At 39.3% G+C, this 26,632-nt stretch overlaps 1 protein-coding gene across 1 annotated transcript in view; it reads left to right on the forward strand.

Annotated features, from left to right (window-relative positions):
- The first annotated feature begins 141 nt into the window (after positions 1 to 141).
- Positions 142 to 26,632, forward strand: part of large1 (LARGE xylosyl- and glucuronyltransferase 1) — a 370,540-nt gene continuing 344,049 nt past the window's right edge. Inside the window, exon 1 of the mRNA XM_003220873.3 lies at positions 142 to 953. The gene's annotated coding sequence lies outside the window, so the exon portion shown is untranslated. The remainder of the gene's footprint in view (positions 954 to 26,632) is intronic.

Here is a 26,632-nt window from a genome sequence, read left to right on the forward strand (position 1 = left end):
CCCGTCCTCCCCAGACAGGCATGACACACGGAGCCCTCCGCGGTGGCCGCCTCCTTTGGGCCACGACCACCCTTCTCGCCTCACTCGAACAAGAGGAGCCGGCGGCGGGCAGCTGAGGCGAGCGAGCCGCCCCTCAAGAAGGGAGGAAGGAAGGACAGCCTTGGCCAAGCGCCGCCTTCTCTCTTCCCCCGCCTTTCCCTTCGGGGAGGGAGGCAGGGAGGGAAAGCGGGACAGCTTGCTTGGCTCCGGGGAGCGCAGAAGCCGGCTGCTGGAGTGGCCGCACTTGGAGAGCAACGAGGACAAGGAGGAGGAAGAGGAAGAGAGCAAGGCGAGCGCAGCAGCTCCCTCTGCCTCTCCTTCCTGGCCTGCGAAGAGAGAGAGGGGGGCTTTCCCCAGCTAGCCTCGCCAGCCTCTCCAGCGCCGGGTCTGGGCCTCGCTTCACTCCTCTTCTCCCGGTCCTCCTCCTAGGCCCCGGGGAGGCCTCGGAGGGACCCCTGGCGGCGACGAGGGAGGGAAGGACCAGGCCCAGCCGCCCGCCGGGGTCGGGGGCTGGATGTTCCTCCGCACGGAGACGCCGCCGGGGAGAAAGGAGGCCCTGAAGAGGCAGCAGCGGCGCCGGATCCCGCGAGGTGGTCCTCCTCCTCTTCCTCCTCCTCCTCCTCGCTCCGCCTTCAGCCTCCGACCAGCGCTTCAGGCTCAGTCTCGGACTGCCGCCCGGGAAGACAAGCTCGGGACTGTTCCGGATCCGAGGTCCCTTCCTTGCTCCTTGACGGATCGGAGCGGTTTTGTATTCCGGGGGAGAAGGAGGGGGGCCGCATCAGCTGCTGTTCCGGGTGTGTGAGTGACACCAACCCATCCTCGCCGCCGACCACGCCGGGAACCCCCCCCCCCTCTTCGCTCCTTCCTTTCCTTTGGCAAAGGCTCCGCATCTCTCCGCAGCAACAGCCGAGAAGGTAAGGAAGGCGCCGCCGCGATGCCCAGGCTGCATGGCTTTAGGAAAAGGAAGGATGGATGGATGGGCGCCTCCTCCCTCCTCGCCTTGGACAACCTGCGAAGAAAGTCCCTTTGTTTTTTTCGCAGAGTTTGTCAGCAGGAAGAATGGGTAGCTGTCTCCTTGTGAAATTCCTTTCAGGCATGCATGGGCAAACCTCGGCTCTCCCGGTGTTTTGGACTTCAACTCCCACCATTCCTAACAGCCGGTAGGCTGTTAGGAATGGTGGGAGTTGAAGTCCAAAACACCTGGAGAGCCAAAGTTTGCCCATGTCTGCTTTAAGGGATCCTTTCTTTAAGAGGGCCATTGGCCAGGTTGAGCATTCCTCGTCCAGAACTCCAAAATTGTCCCCATAAGACAGTGACTCGTTTTGCTTTTCAAGTGGTTCAGAGTACATACACCAACCTTGTTCCGCCCACAACATTATTTCAAGTACAAAATTACCTTCCGGCTATGTTTACAAAACATAACCTTGAACATAAATGAATTCCATGTTTAGATTCGAGTCCCACCTCCAAGATACCATATTATATACATATACGGAACTCACAATGGCACAGTGGGTTAAGTCCTTGTGCCGGCAGGACTGTCGAACAAAAGGTTGGCAGTTCGAATCTAGGGAACTGGGTGAGCTCCCATCTCTCAGCTCCAGCTCCCCATGCAGGGACATGAGAACAGCCTCCCACAGGATGGTAAAACATCAAACATCTGGGCATCTCCTGGGCAACGTCCTTGCAGACAGCCAATTCTCTCACACCAAGAGCGACTTGAAATTTCTCAAGTCACTCCTGACACTATATGTGTGTGTGTATATATATATATATATATACATACACATTTCTGCCAACCAAGCAGTTCGAAAACATTCAAATGTGAGTAGATCAATAGGTACCGCTCCAGCGGGAAGGTAGTGGCGCTCCATGCAGTCATGCCGGCCACATGACCTTGGAGGTGTCTATGGACAACGCCGGCTCTTCAGCTTAGAAATGGAGATGAGCACCAACCCCAGAGTCAGACATGACTGGACTTAACATCAGGGGAAACCTTTACCTATATACACACACACGTACACATATATGCAATTATGGTATTCCAAAAGATAAAAAAATTCTGAACCCATGTATTATAGATAAGAGATACCCAACCTGTGTTCCATAGGGACACTCCAATGGCATGTTAGTCAGAAGTAAACATGAACCTTCCCATTGCTTGTAGATGGGATCAGTCAGTATGGAGTTGTGCCTTCAAAGGACACCAGTCCTCGCCATCTCCTTTAGCTCTCACATGGAAAAAAGAGATCAGATTTAATGTGAAGCTAAAGTCATTTGGATATGAGAGAATCCATCCATTAAAAACCTTTTTATTTGCCATATGAAAATGGCATGTTTGTTGTCCAAACTGCAGAGTCAGAAAGAAGGCAGCTGCCAACTGCTTTTGTGAGACTTTTATTTACTGACTTGAATGGGGGTTACTTAAAAGTAGGCTAAAGCAGACTTCATTTAGTTTGCAATAAGTGGAGAGTTTAATTTGGGTGCTGAAAGAACAGAGCATGCTATCTTTTGGGAAGAATTTCTTCCACCACTTCCCCTGTTTCCACTCTGTGGGGACAGCATATCAGGGCAAGGGAAAGTATCATTTCAGTATCCCAAGTGAGTTGTGTGCAAGGTACGGAAGGGATTAGAGGAGAAGGAAAATCACACATAGTTTGTGAATAAACAGTTATCTTGTCCGTATGAGTTTTTATACAAACAGGATCCTTTGAAGCCTCCACATGGGGAAAGGTCTTAGTCAATAGGAAGAGATTGCATGTGAACAATTTCAACAGAAAGGAGGAAACCATGAAAATGCTGGCTAACAGTATTAAAAACTCTAAAATCAGGACAGAAAATAAAGAACAACACTCTGAAAACGGGAATTCCAGACAAGAAATAATCAGGGCCAGCTAATCACCTCCCAACAAAGGATTCCCCCAGGCAGGAAGCAGCCAAGCTTTGAAGCTGCAAAGTTATTCAATGCTAATCAGGCTGGGCAATTGAAACATTCACACTTTCCTCAAACAGACAAGAGTTCTTTCTCCCACCCTGAACATTCCACAACCTCTGAGGATGCCTGCCATAGATGTGGGTGAAACATCAGGAGAGAATGCTTCTGGAACATGGTCATGCAGCCTGAAAAACTCAAAGTAACCCAGGAAGAGAAGAGTTTGGGTTGGAGGAAAGTGGGAGAAACAGAAGGTAGTAGATGCAGACATTGAGGCAGCATGATCTCAGTATATTTATTAAAGCTAAGCACCATTTAATATAGTGGTGAAGTTTGGGAGGAGACTAGTCTCTTGTAGTCTAATGGCAGCTTGAAGACAAATGTCATGTTTTATTTGGTGAAATGGGCCGCAGACCACAAGAGCTTGTGCCTGATGAAACTTGAAAGCCATTCAGATGACACGAGATCCTTTTTCTTGTGCAGTAGGTTATATACTCTCTTCTACTAGTATGTCTGTTGGAATTGTTTTACTCTCTTTTTTGCAAGGAGGGGAATATCTTGAACAAAAAAGAAAGAAATAACAGAAAGCCAGGCATGGACAGAAAATATTAATGAAGGCTTGGCTTGAAACAGCTAGTGGGCAGTTCTAAGTTGAGGGCTTGCCTATGCTGCCTGCATATTGCATTTCTTGTTTAACAGATTATAGAACTGGTACTGAAAATCTTCCTGCTCATTCTGCTGTATCAATAAATAATTGCTGTGTATTTATGCCAGGGAGAGAAAATGAGTTAATAAGCATGCTAGAAAGGTCACTTCGGCATTTCAAGAAGCAAGCTTTCTGGCTGGTTTGACTTAAACAATTAGATTCGTTAAGGAGTTGTCACATTATCAGTTGTGTCCACTTCTTCTCCAGGATGAATCGGTTGTAAACATCTTTTAGTCTTTTCTGAATTTATTAAAGTCAGACCCTTCTTAATAGACAATCTGGTTAAGTGGGACTCTTTCAGGGAACAGATTGCTTTCAGCTTGTTAAATATAGCATTCTGTGGCTGTTAATTGGGATGGGTTCCTTGTACTGCTTAGATATTTCCTTGGACTGAATTCTGCTGTTATTATCAATGTCAATGAATTGCGTCATTTAGTTCATTAGGCTCATCTCTCTGGGGAACATATAAACAATTTAGTGACTCTGTGGAGGTAACATGAAGTTTGGCAGAGCTTTATGTAAGTGCTGCTGGAGGGATTCCTAGTTGATATTATGCATTCTATAGCCCATCTGATATACTTGTCTTCCAAGCATGACTTAAAAAAAAGATGAATGTGTTCATAAGTATATTATTCTACAAAGCAAATTAATGCCTTTGTCATAGTTGCCTGATGGAAGCAGCATATAAAAAAGCAGATTAAACTGCAGCAGAATCTGGAGTATTTATTAGAGAATCTCCATGCAATTCTTTTACTTTGTCCTGCATAAAGCTTGGTTAGTATGGTATCTTTGTAGTATAATGCAAAGAGGGGAGCGTATAAAGCATGATGTGATGAACCAATGCATTTGTTTTGCTAAAAAGTGCTACAGACATCTGATACAGTTTTTAATCAGTGAAATGTGATATATAAAACTTTCGTTATGGCTGTTCATTATTTTGCCTTCAGATAAAACAGTCCAGGGAGTGTTGTATTTCTGGTCGTAAGCATGCTCACTTGGAAATACATTCAGTAACTTTAAAATAAGTGGAAGTTACTGGCAAATATATATGCTTAATATTGGGCTTGTTATATTACGTCCTGGAGCTAAATAGTCAATCATGATGCTATGCCTGTGTGGTAGGCAAATGTGCCAATGCAGATGTTTTGTATTGAGGACCATCATTCATTTTGCTTCTTAAATTACTACTTAAAAGTGAAATGGGGAAGAATCTGGCAAGAGCATAGATTTCAAACACAGAGCTGCACAACATTTGAGAACTGCCATTCAGTTGGTGTTCTCAAACAGATGAAATCTTCACAGATCTCTCCCTCCTCCAGTTAATTTGAGAAAAGATCCCAAATGACCACTTAGTTTGTAAGTAATAACTTGATCTTGGACATTAGTTGTGGAATGGGTTTTTCGGCATATTACTAGAGTAGGTTATTCTGGGCACCCTTTAATACCTACATCTAGGATGATTTGGGTAAAGTAGAAGGTTTTAACTGTTCTTTCAGGGGAATGCTATAGATGCAATGGGCATTCTAAATTGTATGTAATAATGACTGTGAGGAAGGAATGTGAGAGTGGCAACTATGTGTGATTTGTTACATGGGCAACTTCTTCTTAATTGTCTCCTTGTTAATGACCATCACTGCAAAGGGGACTTACAGATTTGAATATGGAACTGTCATGTATGATCACTTGGAACCACATGAAACTGTCATGTATGACCAACTGCAAGCTGCTTATTTCTTCTTTGCAGTTTCATGTGTTATCTGAGAATGTTGGAAATGTCACTATTTTAACATTACTGCTTCAGCAATATGCTGGAAGGGACTAGTGTTTTATCTTCCTCCTCATATTAGAAATCTATATGTTGTCATAATGAACTATGATTAGGCAGAATACCAAGGGAGTATATGTTTAAAACACAAAGTAATGCTGTTATAGCAAAAGGAAATAAGTTCAATACCACATTAGAGTTCTAAGCTCCTAGCCATAGAATCTGTGATGGCATCAAAGGCAATAATATAACAGGAGCTGAAAGACTTGCCTTATTGAAACATCAGACTTTCCTACTAACAGTGCTATAAATCTGTAGCTAACAAGGTCTGTCCCGTAGAGTTGCATGCCTACATGCAAATACACTAAAAGACTTTTAAAGAACTGGTTGGGAGACTTCAACTGTATGCTTTGTAAGCCATGAGTTCATACCTGATGTTCATCTGTAGCAATTCCTCTGCTAAGGCAAAAGCAGGTAAAACCTACAATGGCTGGAAAGCCATTGGCCACTAATTGAGATAGTTTTACTGGGATGGGACATGTAATTTATGGTCCTGATATCAAGAACAGATTTGTTTTGATGTAATTTCTCCTTCAACTTGGCTTGCTGAGAATCTTTGCTTTGACTTAACATATCTAGTGATGTCACCCACTAGCAAAATACTTTTTATGCAACAGATATATTTAGAAATTCATCATGAGGCATTTACTTGTAATGTAGATAGACTGGCTTAGGAGTAGTAGAGTTCTCTATCTAAGAGTCATGAACCTGACAGCTCTTCTGTCCTTTGTTTTCCAATAATATGTGTTGGATTTGGGCTTATGTTGTACAAAAGAAGAATAATCCTTTCTAATGTTGGAGGAGTATGTGTGAAAGACAGCTAGGAAAGCACATAATATTAAAAAGCCAAATACTCTGCAAGCAATTGAATTTTATTGGATTCCTAAGAGTTTTCTCTGAATAACCTGCAGTACAGAATAACATGAAATTTGCATGTATTCTTGAAGTCTGCAACAGAATATTTTTTGTTTTTTTTCTGGCAGAGAATGATAATTGTAACAACATTTCACCTCACTAAGGTCATTCTCTTGACAAATAAATTGTGCCGGTACAACAGAACATCTCTCCTGTGAGCTTTCTTGAGCTTATGTTGTTTTTTTCATGTCTCCCATGGAAATGAAATGTTATGTATTCTGTAGTGATGCACAGTGCTACCTGTAGAAATATCCCCATTCATTTTGATAGCAGTAATTGGATGTCACTGTTCAGGATGCAATCCTTGAAATCCTGGCTTCCCCCTTCCCCTGTAGCTAACTTCAGGGAGGGAGGGTGTCTTTGTATTAAGATTATTGTATTAAGTTTGGACAGTATAATCTGACCTCAAGCCATTTGATAATCTCTTGATGTTGATGATTTTCTTTGTATATTTATGAACTGGCAAAAAAGTGGTGGGAACATAGAGCCTTCTTCTAAAAAGTCATGTTCTGCATGAAACTCTGGAGCATGGCTGTTGTTTTTCCTCAGGTCTATTTGCTGCACAGGGATGAAGTGTCCCAAAGATGCCAGTAATTTACAATAAGGGTCCTCAAACCTCTCAAACAGAGGGCCATTTCAATCACTCAGATTGTTGGGGGGGGGGGGGGGCTGGACTATAGTTTAAAACACAATTTTCTATATACACTGCACATATCTTACTTATATTGCAAAAAACAATGAAAGAACAATACAATATTGTTGTTATGTTCCTTCAAGTTGTTTCAGACTTAGGTAACCCGACACCTAAAGTTTAGGGCAGGGGCTGGGTAAATGACTGTAGAGGGCTGCATCCAACCATTTCGGAACACCTGATTTACAGTCATAACTGAGTGATTGGCAACTTTAAGTTGCAAAGTTACTTCTCTCTTTTTATTTTTTATAATGAATTTTAAACGCCGGTAATTTTCTAGTAGAAAATGAAGTCTTGTTCTTGCTACCAACAGAAGCTTGTCCGCTGAATAAATAAATAAATAATATTCAGATTTTTTTTTCAGTTTATTATACTCTCCTCGCTGCCTGGATGTCTAAGTAGCTTGCACCATTGTCTAAAACAATTTTTTTTTTTTTTGTCGAAGGCTTTCATGGACAGAATTGCTAGGTTGCTGTGAGCTTTCCGGGCTGTATGGCAATGTTCCAGAAGCATTCTCTCCTGACATTTCACCCACATCTATGGCAGGCATCCTCAGAGGTTGTGAGGTATATTGGAAACTAAGCAAGGGAGGTTGATATATCTGTGGAAAGTCCAGGGAGGGAGAAAGAACTCTTGTCTGTTGGAGGCAAGTGTAAATGTTGTAATTAATCACCTTTATTAGCATTTAATGGCTTTGCAGCTCAAGGCCTGGTTAATTCCTGCTAGGGGAATCCTTTGTTGAGAGGTGTTAGCTGGCCCTGATTGTTTCTTGTCTGAAATTCCCCTTTTTCTGAGTGTTGTTCTTTATTTACTGTCCTGATTTTAGACTTTTTTGAATACTGGTAGCCAGATTTTGTTCATTTTCATGGTTCCCTCCTTTATGTTGAAATTGTCCACATTCTTGTGGATTTCAATGGCTTCTCTGTGTAGTCTGACATGATAGTTGTTAGGGTGGTCTAGCATTTCTGTGTTCTCAAATAATATACTGTGCCCAGGTTGGTTCATCAAGTGCTCTTCTATGGCAGACTTCTCTGGTTGGATCAGTCTGCAGTGCCTTTCATGTTCCTTGATTTGTGTTTGGATGCTGCTTTTTGTGGTCCCACTTGCTTAGTTTCCAATATATCTCACAACCTCTGAGGATGCCTGCCATAGATGTGGGTGAGTCGTTGGGAGAGAATGCTTCTAGAACATGGCCATATAGCCCGGAAAGCTCACAGCAACCCACAAAATGCAATTATCCCGCCTCCCCCCCCCCCAATATCTGAGGATTTGCTTTTTGTGTATTTGATTATTGGCAGATTTGATTAATATGTTAACTCTTGGAATCTATAGGTCATCCAATGGAAGTCAATGGTTAACTTCCAGTGGACGTTGACTATTGTGTCACTGGAGGACCTAGAGATTCCTAGAGAGAACACTTCCCTATGCATTTATAGGTCCTGCCAAATGATTCTATTGGAAATTGACCATGGGATTATGCTGGACAACCTAGAGATTCATAGAGAGATTTTCTCTCATGATAAAAATAGAGTTTCATATTCATGGGTTTTCCAGTTTCTGGGGGTTCTGAGCCCCTAATTCCAGCAAATGTAGAAGGATAACTGCACAGCTTAAACCCTTGTAATAGAATGGATAAATAAATAAATGACTCAGTCTACTTTAAAACAGAAGTCTAACTGTCAAGACTCACCCAAGGCAAAGACTCACTTGAAGTTTGGGCAGAGGGCAGCGTTATGTTCCTTTCTGTCCCATGCACTGGTGCTGACTGGTCTAAAAGTGAATTCTGTTTTTACATTGGGAATTGGAATGCATCTTTTACACTCCTGAGGACAGAAGTCTGGACTAAGGACTTCAAAGAAGGTTTGTAGCAGCTCCCTGTCTCCCCTGAGAACGTAATGTTGAAAAGATTCCCCGAGTGGAGGAAAAACAGTTATTTTGCCTAAGCTTTTTCTTAGTAAAGCTTTCCTCCCTTGGGCACAACTGTTGTCCATCGTCTTTATTACCTATGTGACACTGGTGGATTGGTTTTTACAGCACACATAACTGGAAGGCAAAGACTGTGAGCAAATTGCAACAAATCTTATGTAAGAACTGTCTGATCAAGGTTGTAGAAGAAAAAAATCCAAGAGGAATGTCAACAATGAATACTTCTTTATACAGAGATTATTGGAAAATTTAAAAATGATGTTAATGAATAAATTGAGGTAGTGGAATCGAAGAATTATAATTAGAGATCCCTTTCATAATCCTTCCACACCCTTCACTCCTGCAACCTAAATTGTTTTCTCTTTGCTGTTCTTCGATAATCAGACAGTGCTAGTGCCAAGAATTCTGGTTTTGATACTTATTTCTTAGAGGCACACCCAGATTCTTTTCACAAAGGTCTATCAATGCTAAGCTCAAATATAGATTCTTAGAAAAAGGCTGTCTTACCTAAACTTCTTAATAATGATAATAATTGAAGTTTATTTGTATGCTGAGATTTTGCTTCTGTATTTAGGAATTTCAACTGATGATTACACTATCCTAACAAAGCCAACTAAAAGTGAAGGCATGTTCAATGTGAAGATTTATTGGCGATCTTTGGGCCCTTTTTTAAAAGGAAATGTCCAAAGGCATCTGGCTACGGTGGGCCTAGAGAATGTTAGAAATATCAATCTGCCTGGTCAATCCACATCACGTTCAACTTCTGCCTAGCCAATGATAGTGCATGGTAGGATGGGTACACTAGAAATGGAAATGGTGCACAAAGGATGAATGCAGCATGGGTTGGCCAGGCTGCTGGAGTTTTGTAATATTCTCAGAGCCCATAGCAGTTACATACATTTGAACATTTTCCTTTCTGACATCTACTTTTTACAGAGACTTTGTGTAAGTCAAACAACAGAACTTGGGAGACCTCTCCTCATTTCCTTCCCCCATCAAATTTCTGACAGTGGTAGAGTAAGAGCTCACTGAGGAAAACTCTGCAGGTCCTCAATGTGTATCTAGTGCCCTTTTCTCTCAGTTGCTATGTATATGCTAATACAAGTATTCAAAAACTGCTGGAATATCAAAAATCTGAAAAGCTTCTGGCCCCAAGCATTTTGGATAAGGGAGACTTAACCTCTATGATTAAAAGTGCCACACAGCAGCTGAAAAGAGATTTTATTCCCTCTCTCATAATTTTCTCACTCTTTTACATTTGTGTTGATGGCCATGAATTTTGATATCTTTTTGAAAATGTCCTAAATTTATAGGAGCACGTTTCTATTAATAGATATTAGTCATGGTATGTAAAGGCAGCTTCGTGTTTGTTATGTGTACCACAGAATACCAGCTTATAGGGAGATAGGATAGAAAAATAATGTTGCCTTCAGATCCTATATATGAATTTTGTAGAGGCATCTGGCTGGACTCTTACTCAATATTGATTCTTGACTTCATGCTCATGAGAATCTTCATCCATATATGTGAAGCCAAACCAAAGTAATGGGAATCTTTTTATCCTAACTCTGATCAAATGAATAATAATATACTTTATATTCCGCCCTTTCCCCCCGAAGGGACTCAGAGCGGATTACAGTATATAAACAGATACTGTACAGGCAAGCATTCAATGCCTTGTTACAATACAATGAGACACACATACACAGACAAAGGCAAAGGCTTCTCATTTCATTTTCGGCTTCTGGAGGTGATGCTCATCTCTGGGTCTTAGGGAGGTACTCTTTTCCATTTCCAAGTTGAGGAGCCTGCATTGTCACCTCCTGGTCATGTGGCTGGCATGACTGCTTGGAATGTCTTTTACCTTTTCCTGCTGAAGTGGTACCTATTTATCTATTCACATTTGCCTATTTTCAAACTGCTGGGCTAGCAGGAGCAAGGGCTGACAGCGGGAGCTCACCCCCACCCCACGGATTTGAACTGCCGACCTGCAGGTCAACAGTTCAGCAGCTTGCTCTGTTTCATAGGTACACTTGAACAGTTTGCCAAAATATGGAATAGGCAATAGAATACATCCATGAACACATGCTTCACTTTTTCAGTTGCAGTCCATGGCCATTACATATATTTGATCAAGATTGCAGTGTAAACCTTTGCAACTTGCCAAGAAAAGTGTGCTTAAAAAAGCTAGAATTTTGATGGTGCTGAAAGATTCTTTATTGATATCACCTTATTCAAAGAATATGAAACTAAAACATTGCAAAAGTTTAGCCATTTCTGAAATGACATTTCTGAAATTTACCTCTTTGTGGTCAGTATGTGAAATAGCCTTATAGTCTTGGTTTTGGGATATTAAAAGCTATCATTCCATGATGGCACTTGTCATCGTATACCTTTGCTTTCCTCTCCCTAGCTCTCCTAAGTGGAAATCTTGGAAGGAGTGAGAGAAAGAAAAAGAAAGAAAATTGAAAATCTTGGTACATTTTAATTAATCCTTGAAGTGCTCTGAAGATAAGAAGCATTAGATGAAATGCTAAGTGTTGTTTCCATTAAAATGTACTTTTGATTCAAGATGCTTAGTTTAATAATTTGTAGAGGATGAGAACACCAATCACATGGCAGTTCTTAAGTTTGATTCCCCCCCCCCCCTTTCTGGTGGAGCACAGCATCGTTATTTCAAAATAGCATTTATTAAAAGCTTGGGCTCTGGGCTATGGACTTCCTTTTCTGTAGATAAGTCCTGGATCAGAAAAAAAATCTTAAAGTATCTTCTCTAATTCATATATAATCTGTGTTACTGAACTGCTTTGCAGGTATTGGTGGGGGAGGTAAAGTTGAAAATGAGGTAGTAGCCTCTCTGTGTTGAACCTTTTTCTTTTACACAGAGGAGCTTTTCAAAGAAATGTCACTGTTTTTCACACACTCCAGGGAGCTATCATCACCTTTGAAATATTCCTAACTCAAGGTCAGTTTCCTTTTTGTGCTTTAAAAAGCTTTGTACAGTATCTCTCTCCCAAACTTGTACCCACCCTATTGCATTTCTTTTAGATTAACAAAAAGGAACAGGTATTCTAATTACATTTTTACTAAAGAATCAACTCTCATCCTTCCATGTGGCTATGATGATTGCTTTTGATCATTTCTCCTTTCTTGCTAAGCAATAAAAGGGCACCAAATAGCACTTAAAAGTGTTGAAAATGAGCAGTAAGAAAAATGACAAAGTCTGTCCATGTTCACCTGAATTAAAAGCAAAAATAATGCATATTTTCAGTTGTATATGTCTGGGTGGGATTGCACCTGCCACACAGTTTTGAATGTCTAATATAATGGAAAATAGTTTTTAAAAGCACATTGAAGGACTGATCCTGAAACAATTTCCCACCCAGCACTAAGTGTAAAGAGTTAGAAAAATGATTTATAAGGAAGCAATAATTGTTGGTATATCTATGAGTAAGATGGAAAGTATGGAAAGGTTAAAAATCATTCCAATATGAATAGCTTGAAATGTTCTGCTTAAATGTACAGTACATTCATGTCAATCAAAATCAAGTACCTCTTCATGTGGTATAAGGTAAAGGAAAAGGTTTCCCCTGACGGTAAGTCCAGTCATGTCTGACTCTGGGGGTTGGTGCTCATCTCTATTTCTAAGCCGAAGAGCCGGCGTTGTCCGTAGACACTTCCAAGGTCATGTGGTTGGCATGACTACATGGAACGCCGTTACCTTCCCGCCAGAGTGGTACCTATTGATCTACTCACATTTGCATGTTTTTGAACTGCTAGGTTGGCAGAAGCTGGAGCAACAGCGGGCGCTCACTCAGCTCCCTGGATTTGAACATGGGACCTTTCGGTCTGCAAGTTCAGTAGCTCAGTGCTTTAACACACTTCGCCACTGGGGCTCCTGTGGTATACATTTAGTTAATGGAAAGTATAAATTGGATATTTTATTGGTTTGAAAAGAGCTTGTTCTAGACCTTGAAAACTTAAAAAAGAAATCTTTGACTACAATTTTCCAGAGATCCCTCAGTCATTTTTTTGTCAAATCCTTGGTGGACAAAGCCAGCAATATACAGAGCCAAAACTGGATACAATTTGTTGTATTGTATAGCTGTTCTCTTTATATGCTGTCCTGTCTCATTTCAGTATTTTATGCATGCAGCTACATGTATATAACCATATAAATGATTCCTTGAAGAGAAATCAAAGTGATGCTTCAGTGTCCAGAAAACTAGATTATGTTGAGCCTGCAAATTTATTTCCCTCATTTGTAGGAAATCTTGAGCACTAATCTTGATACATTCTCTAATTGGAGTGTTGGCTGTGGAATATTAGCATGACTATAGCCATTGTGACATGACTGATATTGTATGCATGTTCCAGTTTGCAAAGACCTAAAAGCAAAATAAAGTGAAAAGAAGATGGCTCAAGCCATCATCAACACTTTGCAATGGAGACAGGTTTCTCATTTAAAGCCAGTTTAGTGTTTTGACTATTGTATTATGGCAGACCTGCATTTGAATCAGTACTCAACCATGAAATGACACTAGATGACATTGGGCAAGTCATGCTGTCACCCTTAGAAGAAAGCAGTGTCAAGCCGCTTCTGAATAAATATTGCCAAATAAACCTATGATAGAGTTGCTACAATTTAGAGTGGGGTTAGAGAAGGCATACACAAGAGGATTATGTGTGTCTTCAATTAGCATATTCCTTCAAAACACAAACACCCTTCTCCATGAACATGTGACAAAGTACTTCAGATGCTACATCATGAAAGGATTCATTCTACAATCTTTAAAAATAATTCCGATTGAGAAAAAGTTTTGCTTTTTATTACACAGGTTATTCTGGTTTTGTTGGTCATGGAGACAATTGGAGCTATATCCTAGTATCCTGGTGGCGTAGGCTGGTTAGCAGCCAGCTGCAACAAATCACTCTGACCAAGAGGTCATGAGTTCGAGGCCAGCCCGTGCCTCTGTCTCTGTTCTATGTTATGGCATTGAATGTTTGCCTTATATGTGTGCAATGTAATCCACCCTGAATCTCCTTCGGGGTGAGAAGGGCGGAATATAAATACTGTAAATAAATAATAGTACTGATTTTTAGAAATCCTTCCAGTTCACCCTCTGGCATCTTGGATTTCCCATATGCTCATACATTATCAGACAGATCTTTGAAATCATAAGGATTAAATACTTAAACATACACACATAGATAGTCTACAATTGTAAGAAACTGAAATCTGCATGTAAGAATTCTGCACTTTTTCTGGGCTCTTACAGCAGCTGTTCAGTCCCCAGGACTATAGAACAGCAGTGCACTCTGAAGAAATCTTTCTGCTCAGCTGCTATTGTGTCTACAAAGTGCCATCCCGCAGAGTTCCTCCGGTTGTGACGAGGCAGGTGAAACTACATTGTCTCTACTTGGAGGCTGAAACATTGTCAGCCTGCTGTGATGAGTTTGCCACCTGCTTTGTGGACAAAATCATTTGTATTCAGCTGGGATTAGAAGGTTCACCTTTTATAATACAAAGTCAGATCTTGTTCTGTTCAGTCTTGTCCAATTTGCTTGGATCACTGTCAATCTGCCTGGAAAGTGGGATAGATGCCTGTCCTATAAGAGGACACAAGTATATAATTTCTGCCTGTTAAAGAAAGCTCAAGTATTTCTGTCAAAGGCCAGGCTAAGTGAAATATACTTTCTCTCTGGGACCTACCATAAGCATGTGTGAGCTAATAAATTATAGAGTGGACTTGAAGCCAACCAGAAATATTTTGGTACCTGCCTCTTCTCCAAGGGGTGAATTTTCATGCCTCTTGTAATGCTACAAGTTTGAAAAGTGCAGGAGATTGGAAGCCCTTTAGTTCCTCATTTTCTGCTCAGAATTAGAGAGGTACTTGGTGTCTCCTGATTTAAACCAGCCAGTAAATTCTGTTTGGATATCAATCTGAACCTTAAAGCAATATCCATGGTGCTAAAACCTGTTTTGTAAAAGTTTAGCACCTTGGATTTTTTTTCTGTTAAATTCAGACCAAAAGTGGGTGCAGGTGTAGGATGAGATGGGAACCACTGCCCACCAATAGTTGATGTACCAACCTTTGTGCGTTCATCTTTTCTCTTCACCTGGAGCCATGTTAAGGAGAAGGAATTTTTGTTTGGGCTCTGCTTGCTGTAAATAAGTGCAGAGCTGGCCTAATTTCAGGCTTCCAGCCATACGTAGAGGGGTAAGTTTGAGGATAATCTCTCCTACTGTGTAACTCCATCATTGGAGAAAACCCTAGGCTTATTTATATAAGAACTCTTTTAGAGACCCAGATTCATCTTATAAGATAGCCTCAGCTTGAAAGTTCAAAGGGAATTTAGAGAACATATAGGAATATTTTCAAATATCCTTTTAAGAGCAAAAAATAGAAAAAGTCTAGAATGTAAGGTGTAAGCCTTAGGCTTCTCTAATGGGTTTAGAGATCGCATGCCTACAAAGTTTAATACATATTCTACACTATAAATGGACTTTTGGAAGTATAAAAAATATATTTGTCCTGATTGTTTTTAGGGACAGAGATACAGTCATGTTTAATGCTAGTTTCTTATGCATAGTGTACAGTTCAGAAAAATCAAATTACAATTGGTCCTCCACATTTGAAGGTTTAACTTTTGTGGATTTAATTCTATGTGGTTTTGATCAATATGTTCTCTCTAAAACCCCTAGGCCCTCCAGAATGATGGTCAACTTCTGATGGACCAAGGAATTCATAAAGAGAGTATTTCTCTAAGGCTCTCTAGATCATCCAGGTCATATATTTGAATATAGAGTCACATTTGTGACATAGAGTTTTGGTTTTTTCCCACCTTTGTAAGGGTCCTGTGTAATTAACAAATGCAAAGTGGAGGGCCTACTGTAAATTCAAAGAAATTCAAAGTTAAGCTCAGAGTATGTAGTTTCCTTTTAAAAAAAAGGTAGCAGTCAACACATGAAAATGGAAGAGGAACCCTGAAGGGACTTTTTATGCTGTTGCATTCAAAATGTAGAATCTGATCTGGAGCATTAATTCTCTTTGGTGTTCTGAAAGGAAGCTGTCCCACTTGTGACTGCACATCCTATAAGTAAATTAAATGTCTCTCCCTCACCACCTCTTTTTTTGTTTTGTTTTTTAAAACCATAATCTTGTAATGGAAAAAGATGCTTGTTCTAGTGCTGCTCTTTTTTATACTCTCCAAACAGAATTGGCTCTCCTGCTGTGACTTCAATAATGCATTATATCATAAGTTCAGAAGATGTAATGTTTCTGGTGACTTCTGTGAGTTGTAGTTAGAGGATAAGGAAAATCACTGCAACAGGCTGGATAGAAACACCTGCTGTCTTCTCCCAAGAACTTCCAACAGTTTCATTTCCCACAGAACCTCCAAGTTTTATCTTGCACATACTTATCAGTATTTGTGTGTCTATGTATGTGCAAACAGATCCTAGAGAGGATTTATTTGTATCTCTAAACTGTATTATTCATAAATGTATTATGAACAAAGGTTGTTATACAAAAAAGATGCATTATAGCTGGTATATCTGATAGATATGTAGTCTAGCAGCCTTTATGCACAAGAATTAACAGTAAAGCTGGCCAAATATCCATTAAGGAGGTGTTTGACTATGCAATATTCCCCTTGAACATGAAAAATAAGTTTTCCATGATTACAGAACACCTTCGCTGAAAGCACTTATTTGCTGCTGAGTTCTGATTCATGTCATCCTTTATGTTTTGTAAAATCTGCTGTATTTTATTTGTGGTTGCTTTATTCCTCTGTTGTTATTCTCTAGGTGCATACATCAAAAAATCAGCATAGCACACTTCCGATACAGCATATTATTTGAGAACACAGAAACGCCGGACCACTCTAACAACCACCATGTCAGACTACACAGAGAAGCCATTGAAATCCACAAGTATGTATACACTTTCAACAGAAAGGAGGAAACCATGAAAATGAACAAAATCTGGCTGCCAGTATTTAAAAACTCTAAAATCAGGACAGTAAATAAAGAACAATACTCTGAAAATGGGAATTCCAGACATGAATCAATCAGGGGCAGCTAACACCTCCCAACTAAGGATTTCCTCAGGCAGGAAGCAGCTAGGCTTTGAATCTGCAAGGCTATTAAATGTTAATCAAAGTGATCAATTGCAGCATTCACAGTTGCCTCCAACAGACAATAGTTCCTTCTCCCAACCTGGACTTTCCACAGATATATATAAACCCCACATGCCTCGTTTCCTACAGATCTCACAACCTCTGAGGATGCCTGCCATAGATGTGGGTGAAACATCAGGAGAGAAAGCTTCTGGTACATGGCCATATAGCCCAGAAAACTCACAGCAGCCCAGTGATTCCAGCCATGAAAGCCTTCAACAACACACTTCAGTTTCTTTGTGTACTAATTTATTTTTTCTCCATTTGATTGAATTATATGGAAGCTACCTTGGACCCTAAAGAAAATTGAAAGATGGAATACAATTTTCTATAATATTTCTGTTTTTCAAGAACAAATTGGTTTTTTCTTTGTATACTGGCTGTACGAGTATACTGTGTGCAATTCCTCTAAAATAGATTTGTATGTAGTTTTACCACAGCATACCTATTTTTGTGTATTTTTTATTCAGAATGGTTTTTTGGACCTTGGAGCAGTGTGAAAACTGGTTGATAATTTGCATTCTAGTTTGCATCTTTATTTAGAAAAGATAAATTAAGTTAGGCTAGTTCTTACTGAAATATGAACCAAATGTATTTCACAGTCATGCTTAGCCAAAATTATAGGTAGGTGCTTTCACAGGATGACTGTGGATTGGGGTGATAAGGGGGGCGGCATACTTTCTGTGCAGTCTTTCTGTCCTTGACAGGCTTAAATAATATTTCAGGAAATGTGAAAAAAATCTTTCAACTGTTTATTTCACATAATCCCTGTGCTATTTTATTCTATGGTCATGTTGTCTCTATAGTCCCTTCCAACCATATTTCTAAACCTTGTGCTAATTATAAAATCTATAAATTGTATCAGCTTGAACTACTGTGTATGTTGTATACACTATACAGAAACCATTTAACACCAATTTTTATCATTACACTAGTTACCAAGATGCTTCTGATATGAATTAAAGGTACTAAGCTTGACATATTATTTGAAGGAGCACCTTCCCCTATATACACCTGTCTGAAGTGTTTTTAATAGCAGCTTGTGTCCATTTGTGACTTTTGTTAAACCAAAATTATTTTCCATCTCAAATAATCAATTAACTGGTTAACTAATCTACTCTCAAGCGGAGCATTTTCCTCCCAAGAAAACCTGTGAAAATGTAACCACATCAGATAGATGAAACAACAGAGTTCGAGCAGAGCTAAATTGAATCATGATCACTCATTGCTCAGTGCACAATTTTTAAAATCTGGATTCCAAATAAATGGGATTTTCCATGAGTAGTTTTGAATTAGTCCTTAGGGGAGGTCTTAGCACTTCAGGGATACTCAACCGAACAGTAAAGTATCGTATTTTAGTTTAGCTATCTTAGAGGATTTGTTCTTGCCTTCTCCATAAAGTGTTTGTTAAGCTGTAAAACACAAGAGGTGTTATAGAAATTCAATAACTCTAAAATAACAATAAAAACTGCCAAAAAACAAAAACTCAAGCATATTTTTGTAATGGTGGAACCCATTCTCTTGTAAAAGATCATGTGCTCATTGTGGTATTCTGAGTTTTGAGAGTGGGGGAGTGTAATTTGTCTGCCACAAAATCCTCCTTTAATAGCTGTTTTCTGAAGGCAAAGCCAATAAGCACCTTGTTCCCAAAGGGAGAAAACTTAGTAGATGGAGTCTTCTCTTTAAATAATTGAAGGCTACATCTGATCTTTCGGAAAGGATCGAGTTAATGGTTGCTTGTACAGAGCCTAGTCTCCAAATTCTCTAGATATGCTACACTAATACTACTGATGCATTTAACTGCAGTATTACGAGGGTTGAATGAAAAGTAATGCCTCCACCTTTGTAACTCTTCAATAGATGGCAATACTGGTATGTGGCAGGTACTGGCTTGTTCAGTAGACTCTCCTCTACAGTTCCATTTGGCGGGAAGCCTTAGCATGGAACAGCTGTGTCGTTAAAGTGCAAAGTATGGAACCCTGCTCAGACGGTCAGTCAATGCGACTTAAGCAACATGCAGTCATTGAATTCTTGACAACAGAAGGTGTCACCCCAAAGGAGAAAGACGTCACCTTCATTCTCGTAACGCAAGAGGAGTTCCTGGCAAATTTCAAGTGCATTTTCATTTCAGGCGTCAGCATCCTCCTGGATGCCCATCGTGCACAGATCTTCCGATAGCCAAGCAAAGCAATAATGTGACCCACACATTCTTGTCAAATGCTGATTATGCTTGAAATTTCTCTCTGAGTGATACGACGATAATCCTGAATCAATCTGTCAAACTTTTGCTTGCGAAACTCGGTGGTTGCTGTCATGGGACATCCAACTCTTTGTTTGTCAAACAAGTCAGATGTTCCCACCTCAACATCTTTAAATTTACTCGCCCAATGACGAACAGTACTCACATCAACACAATCACCATAAACAGCTTGCATTCTCTGATGAATCTCCTTTGGGGTGACACTTTCTGCTGTCAAGAATTCAATGACTGCACATTGCTTAAGTCGCATTGACCAACAATCTGCACAGGGTTCCATACTTCACACATTAACAACACATCCATTTAATTCTAAGGCTTCCCACCAAATGGAATTGTAGAGGAGAGTCTACTGAACAAGCCAGTACATGCCGCATGCCAGTACTGCCATCTGTTGAAGAGTTACGAAGGTGGAGGCATTACTTTTCATTCAACCCTCGTAGTAGTTTTAGTAATGCTTAAATCCCATACTTTCTTGTTAAACTTAGGGCACCTTGCAATAATTGAAACAAATATAGCAACAATTTTGCAACTTGCCAAACTTATACTATTATCAAATAATCAAATAAGTGAAATTTGTGCAAGCATAACATTAAAAAGAAAAACAACAAATAGCAAATTGAACTTACTATGCTAGGCCTTTTCCCTTTTAGCAGACAGTTTTCCAAGACCCGTTGAAACAAAAGTCTTGCAAAAAAAAAAAGAAGTAGCAATGAGGGTGCCAGTATAACCTGTCTGGTTGGAGGTCCAGAACCTGAGAGCAACCATCAAGAAGGCCCTCTCCTCTGTTCTAGTCAAATGTATCTGTGATGGTGGTGGGACAGAGAGAATGCATCTCCACAAAATTTCAAAACATGGACAGGTTGTTATGGGAGAATACAATCCTTCAAATAACCTGGACCTGAGATATACAGAAACTGTTTAGTGGGAAGACTGATTACTCTGAAGGCAAGTGAAAATATTGATAGGACTGGAATAAAACAATCATCTTCTAATAAGTGTCAGAATTAATTTCCTAGACCTGCGCATGCATCGTGTTTAAACATTAAATGAATGAAAGTAGGTCCAACCCTGGTTTCTCTAAACCTCTAGGCATGCCCTCTAATTTATTTATTTTATTTATTTACATCACTTTTACCCCGCCTTTCTCTCCGAGGAGACTCAAAGCGGCTTACAGTAAATGGCAAAAATTCAATGCCTAAAAACAATGTAAAAACAACAATTCATATAAAACAATCTACAAAACAACAGTTCATATAAAACAGATACCATTTATACTAATATACAATAATAGCTACATTAGCTTATTGTCCTTTACAAATCTTGTCATTGGAAGAAGCAATTCCGAGGTCAGTCATTGCAACTTCTTCTTTCTATGATATCAGATCATCATACAAAGATTGCATGGAGAGCAGTGTGATATTTGACCCCATCCAAGTTCTTGCTAATGCTTTAGGTCTTCCAGCTTACATTCAAGCAAAGGGTAACTAATGTGTGGTACTAATCCAGCTTTTTTGATGTGGGAGATCTCCTAACCCTCTCTGTTTGTAGTATCATCCTGTGATTGCAACAATCTATATGGACATTCAAAACTGTTCAAGTGTAAATGCTGTAACAGCAGGATTTCCTTCCAGAGGCGATTGTAAAGAGTTATCTGTAAAATGAAGAATGTAAGAAACAACATCTGGAATGCATAACCTACCATATGGATTCTGTGTCAAATGATGTAAATTGCCCTGTTTCCTCAATCCAATCTCTTTTCCTCCTCTCTTTGAAAGAAATTGGCAGAGAACTAGAGAGTTTGGAAGTACTTAAGAATATAATTAGTAATCTCTCCCACCCTTCCTTACTTCCATTTTTCTACCGTTTTAGGGAAGACATTTTACTGGCCATATTCAAGAATATGTTTACTTATTTAAAATACTACTAGGCTGTCATTAGGTGAAAAGGCCCTCCCAATGATGACATCCAATAATAATATACACTAATAAAATAGGAAAAATTAAATCACTTGCAATGAATTTATTCAGATCAGGTGCATAGTGGGCACTTGGTATTAGCTTTGGATCCCCATAGAAATCAAGCTTCATGAAAGTCCTATTACATACTATAATGAGTAAAATTCTTATCACTTATATAAAATGGCAAAATCAAGGTTTGCCTTTTGGAATCTTTGAAATATTTTCAAGCAATGGATGATTGAAACTGCATTTCAATGTAGACTCATATGATGCAGTTTATCTGCACTGAGCTGCAGTATATGAGTCTTCACTGACAATATAATGCAGTTTCAAACTGCATTATATGGCAGTATAGATGGAGCTATAGAGTTCAGGAGGAGTCCCAAACTGAACTTTTGGTCTTTTACAGGGAGCCCAACAAAGACTAGTTGGGAACTTTCCTACTCCCGGTTCCTTAATCATGTTTGGATTAAGTATCTGCTTCTCCTCCTCAGCCACATTAAATTTTCCCCAGGTAACTGTTTTAGCAGTCCAACAGCATCCTGTGATATGTAGGTGAAAAAACGAAGTAAAGTTGAGTACCATCTGCATACTAATGACCCTTCAGACCAAGAATTCATAGACTGTCCCTGATGTTTTGTAAAACATCCATTTAAAATTAAGAGGTTCCAAATTACCTGGAGTGAAACAGAAGTCTTAACAGTTCATATCCCACCAAAGTTTAAAAACAAATCAAAATAGAAAGTAACACCAATCAGAAAATTGCATGTTTTTGAATGACTAAGGACCTCATCACGCTAGAGTTTGGATCCATTTTAAATCCACTTTAGGGAGTGGCCTTTAAACAGCTCAGCCAGACAGGCCCTGGGCCTCACCAAACTACAAACCCCAGAATTCTGCAGGAGGCAGAATCTGGATTTAAAGTGGATTCGTGCTCTGGTGTGATGAGGCTGTTAGTGTCTCTCTTTTTAGTGAACACTTGCTGTCAGAGGAAAAAGTATATACCGTATGTCCTTCCCGATCATTTGAAAGAAAGTACTTTCCAGTTTGCCATTTATACTCACAGTTTCCTCAAAGTAATCATTTATGTCTTTTGCTATACCAGTTCATGCTGTATTTGGAAATATGCAGATGTCACTTCTTTGCAAAGTTATCATATTTCTTTCTTAAACTTCTGTCACAACCCAAAGAGAAAGGGGGTCACTAACTGGACTGATAATGTCCTGAAATAAGATAACCAAGAAGGAAGAGCCAAAAATGGCCTGTCTCTCTACTCAGCCAATAGAGTGGCCCTAACTGCTTTCTACAGCTGATGAAATGGCTGCTCTCAGACACTTTGGAGAGAAACAGAACTTGCTCAAAATATTCTCTTCAAAACGTTTAGATTACTCTTTCCTCAAATAGATTAGATTGTTTACTATGTTCATGATGGGTGGCTTCTTATCTTTTTTTAAAAAAAAAAAACAAGTAAGCATTCAAACATTTAATCTAAAATAATGCAGCTCTACAATAGATGCATTATATGGAATTTCTGTTTGGCTATTTTAGGTCTAAGTTTAAATGTGCAATGCTCACTTAACTGCATTTGAAGAGTCGAAATGAAATGTTTAATTTATGGAATGTATCTGAAAAACTGTTGGCTGTAAATGTGTTGATAAGAACTTTGTGAATGCTGGAAATTATTTTTTGTTTTCACATAGAATGTACTATAAATATATTCCTAACCATTTGGAAGCCAGTGTATGAATGTGTGCAGTTAATAAGATCTGAATTATTCGGTTAAAATGCCACTACTTTAACTACAGTACAAGATTCCCTATAGGTTTTCCTCACAAGTTCCAAATGTTAAGCAAGATTATATACCTGTAAGGTCAGCATCCAGCTATCCAGATTACCATACCAAAGGGTTCTGTACATAGCTGCACAAAGGTTGTTTAATATTATAATACTAAAGAAATAATTATTGCTTTATTCTTAGGAAAACCCTTACTGTTTGCTATAGACCAGAACAATATTGTAGAAGTAATATTTTAATATTGCAGTCCCCAGAATGACCCTGTTAATATGGCTATGTTTGGTTGGAGGACTTCTGGTCTCAAAGCAATGTTTCAAAGCTCTGGCACTGTTATCAACATACTTCAGTCAGTCCTCTCTATTCACTAATTTTGCACTCACAGATTCCACTATCTGTGTCATGAATTTTTTTTCAAAATTCAATTAAAAAAACTTGATTTCGTAAATTTATATAAGTTATGCCATTTTACTATGCCATTGTATGTAATAGGACCTGAGCATCCATGGATTTGGGCATCCACAGAGGGTCCTGGAGCCAAACCCCAGCAGATGCCAGGGGCCTATTCCATCCATTTGGAAAGTGCCTTTTTAGTTGGGTCAGTTTTCTTGATTTGTTCCAAGTGAACAATTTAGATGGTGTTGTTTCCTTATCCGTGTGTTTACCTTCCTTTCATTTGTGTGTGAGTTGTGCTTGTATTTACATTTCATAGCAGCTCTTTACCACAGTCAGTGGTGTATTGGGGGCTCGGGTAGGTGAGAAATTGCAGTTTGGGAGGGCAATGCAGTAATGGCTTTGCATGAACTCATTTTCTGGTCATGGTGAAAATCTACTAAGTTAATTCAGAATTAATTCAGGGGGGACTTTCTTTTTGCTAATTTTTGTGTTGATATAAGAAGAAGACAATAGGTTTCAAAAATACTGATTTGGACATGTTTTGAACCCAAGGGTGTTAACAGGCTAATAGACTGCTCTATTATTCTCTGCAGCCAGTATGCTCCTCCTGCCAAGAATTTTCTTTTGCACTATTAATTGGAGCTGTCAGTGTGAATACTGAAGTAATAACATTTGTTTTGCATGCAGAAGCAGCATAGAGATCAGTAATTAGTCACAGGTTTGAAAGCACCATTCCTCCCAGTGGGTTACAAAAGGTTAGTACATATAGCAGTGGCTTCACTTCTCACACTCCGTTTCTATTTTATGTTGAGATGTTGAGGCAGTAAAGCAAGGATGAGGAACCGAGAATGTTGTTAAACTCCAGGTCTCATCTGCCGCAACCAACATAACCACACATAATGGAAGCTGTATTCCAGAAAAATGGATAAACCACAGGTTCTTCATCATGTAAAGCCACAGTAAGAGGTGCATTCAGCACATGTAAATGTCAGAAGACATTTCTCCTAAAGTTATGTGCAATATCTGACACTTTGGATTGTTAGACACGAAATGTAAGAGGGATGCAGTAGACTACAGTGATACCTTGACTTAAAAGTTTAATTCGTTCTGTGACCAAGCTCTTTATTCAAAATGCTCTTATCTGAAAGTAAATTTTTCCCTTGAAATGCTATTAGTCTGGCCCCCCTGAACTCCCCCATTTTTGTCACATGTTTTTAAATAAGAAAATTCACTTTAACAAATAATGTATATATGCCCATTCACATGGAACCATAAAAAAGAAAGATCAACTTTAAAATGGTGGAAGCACAAAGTTGTGGCAAGGAAGCATCAAACATGAAGTGAAGAGGCAGAAGCATCATATTCTTCATATTGTACTCATTCCAGCCTCCCTCCCTCTTGCTCTCGCTCCCTTCATGGAGCCAGGAATAAAAACCACACAAAAGCAACTAACCCAAATTTCCTCAAAGCAGACAAGAGCACGGAGGCTGCTTCCTTGAAACCCTAAAGCCCTGTACTCTTACGCTAGCACTCCCTCTCATTCTAGTGCTCCCTCTCACACTAGCTCTTAATTCACAATGTTGCTCTTATGTCAAAGTGAATCACAGGCTTAGCTCTTAAATCCAAATGCTCTTAAGTTGGAATGCTTTAAAGTAAAGGTCCCTCTGTATCTCACAGATGGGAATTGTGCATTGCTGAATTGCATCTCTTAGCATTCCTTGTCATTAGCTCAGATGACTAAGATTGAAGAGAGTAGCGTTTTGTAACACATGGGACCATGCTTTGCCCACTCATGGTTATTTTTTCATAATTAATATTTATTCAGAACTACAAACATGCACAAAAAGATACAAAAAAGAGTTACAGAAAACAAAAACTCTGACGTTTTTTCTTGATATATAAAACTATAATACCACCAAACTGTATCCCAAACAATCATCCTAATGTATACAACCCCACACTATTAAATACATACCAAATATATGACTAATAAAACTAAGCTGCCAGCTTTATACTCATTGCCTGTTGATTTTTACTTATTTTCTGCTTAAAATATTAGTATATATTCACCCTTCTACTTTTAATAGCACTCTTCTAAATCAGAAAACAGATATTTGAAGTTTGTCCCCATCTACACTGTAAGAAAGTGATAAATAAATTCCCGTCTTACTTAAAATTAGTCAATAATTTATCCTTGATCAGTGTTGTCAGTTTGTTCATTTCAACTAATTAATATATCTTTGTAAGCTTTATAAGTTTAAATATCATGTTCTTGAAAAGATTTGAAAATTTGGCCAAGTTCTAATCAAACCCAAACTGGATGAAATTCTCAGTCATCAGCAGGGGTAAATTCCAGAGGTGGAGCTATTCCTGCCTTGGGAGGAATCTACAGTACCTGCTGCCATGTGTTAAAATGAACTGTTAAAATGAGCAGCCTCCCTTTTTTAAAAAGGTGGTAATTCTCACAAATATGATGAAATAGAGAGGAGGCATACTTTGAAGAACTAAACACCCTATACCCCTTGTGGGAATATCAGTTTCTGTAGATTCGTCAACTTGCTTGGGGTTGATTTGTCAAATTGCTGTATATATTGTCGGTCATGATAGTTCAAAGTGAAACTAAAATTGTAGCCAATATTGTGGGATGAGATGTTTTCTTTGTTCTCCAGCATGGAAGAGTATGCACTTGTGCTGTTGATCTCTCTTGAACTAATTGAACAGAGGGTGTTTTCATGCTATGAATTAGATTTCATAGTACAAATGGACTGTAGCAGAATGCAATGTACATAATTAGCTCAGAGAAGACCTGGCAATCGAACATGGTGGCATTACATGGTACTGTGTGTGATTAATGCCAGTATATTTTAAAAAACCTTCTAACTAAGACAGATGCTTTTTTTTGTTTGGAGCAGAGTGGAAATAATAAATCAAATGAGAATTTATGCCATTCATTGATAGTGGGAGCGTAGTGCTGTCTTAACCTTTTATTCATAAGCATTGGGTTTTTATTG

The sequence above is a fragment of the Anolis carolinensis genome, chromosome 5 (assembly GCF_035594765.1).
Source record: "Anolis carolinensis isolate JA03-04 chromosome 5, rAnoCar3.1.pri, whole genome shotgun sequence".
NCBI classification, from domain to species: domain Eukaryota; kingdom Metazoa; phylum Chordata; class Lepidosauria; order Squamata; family Dactyloidae; genus Anolis; species Anolis carolinensis.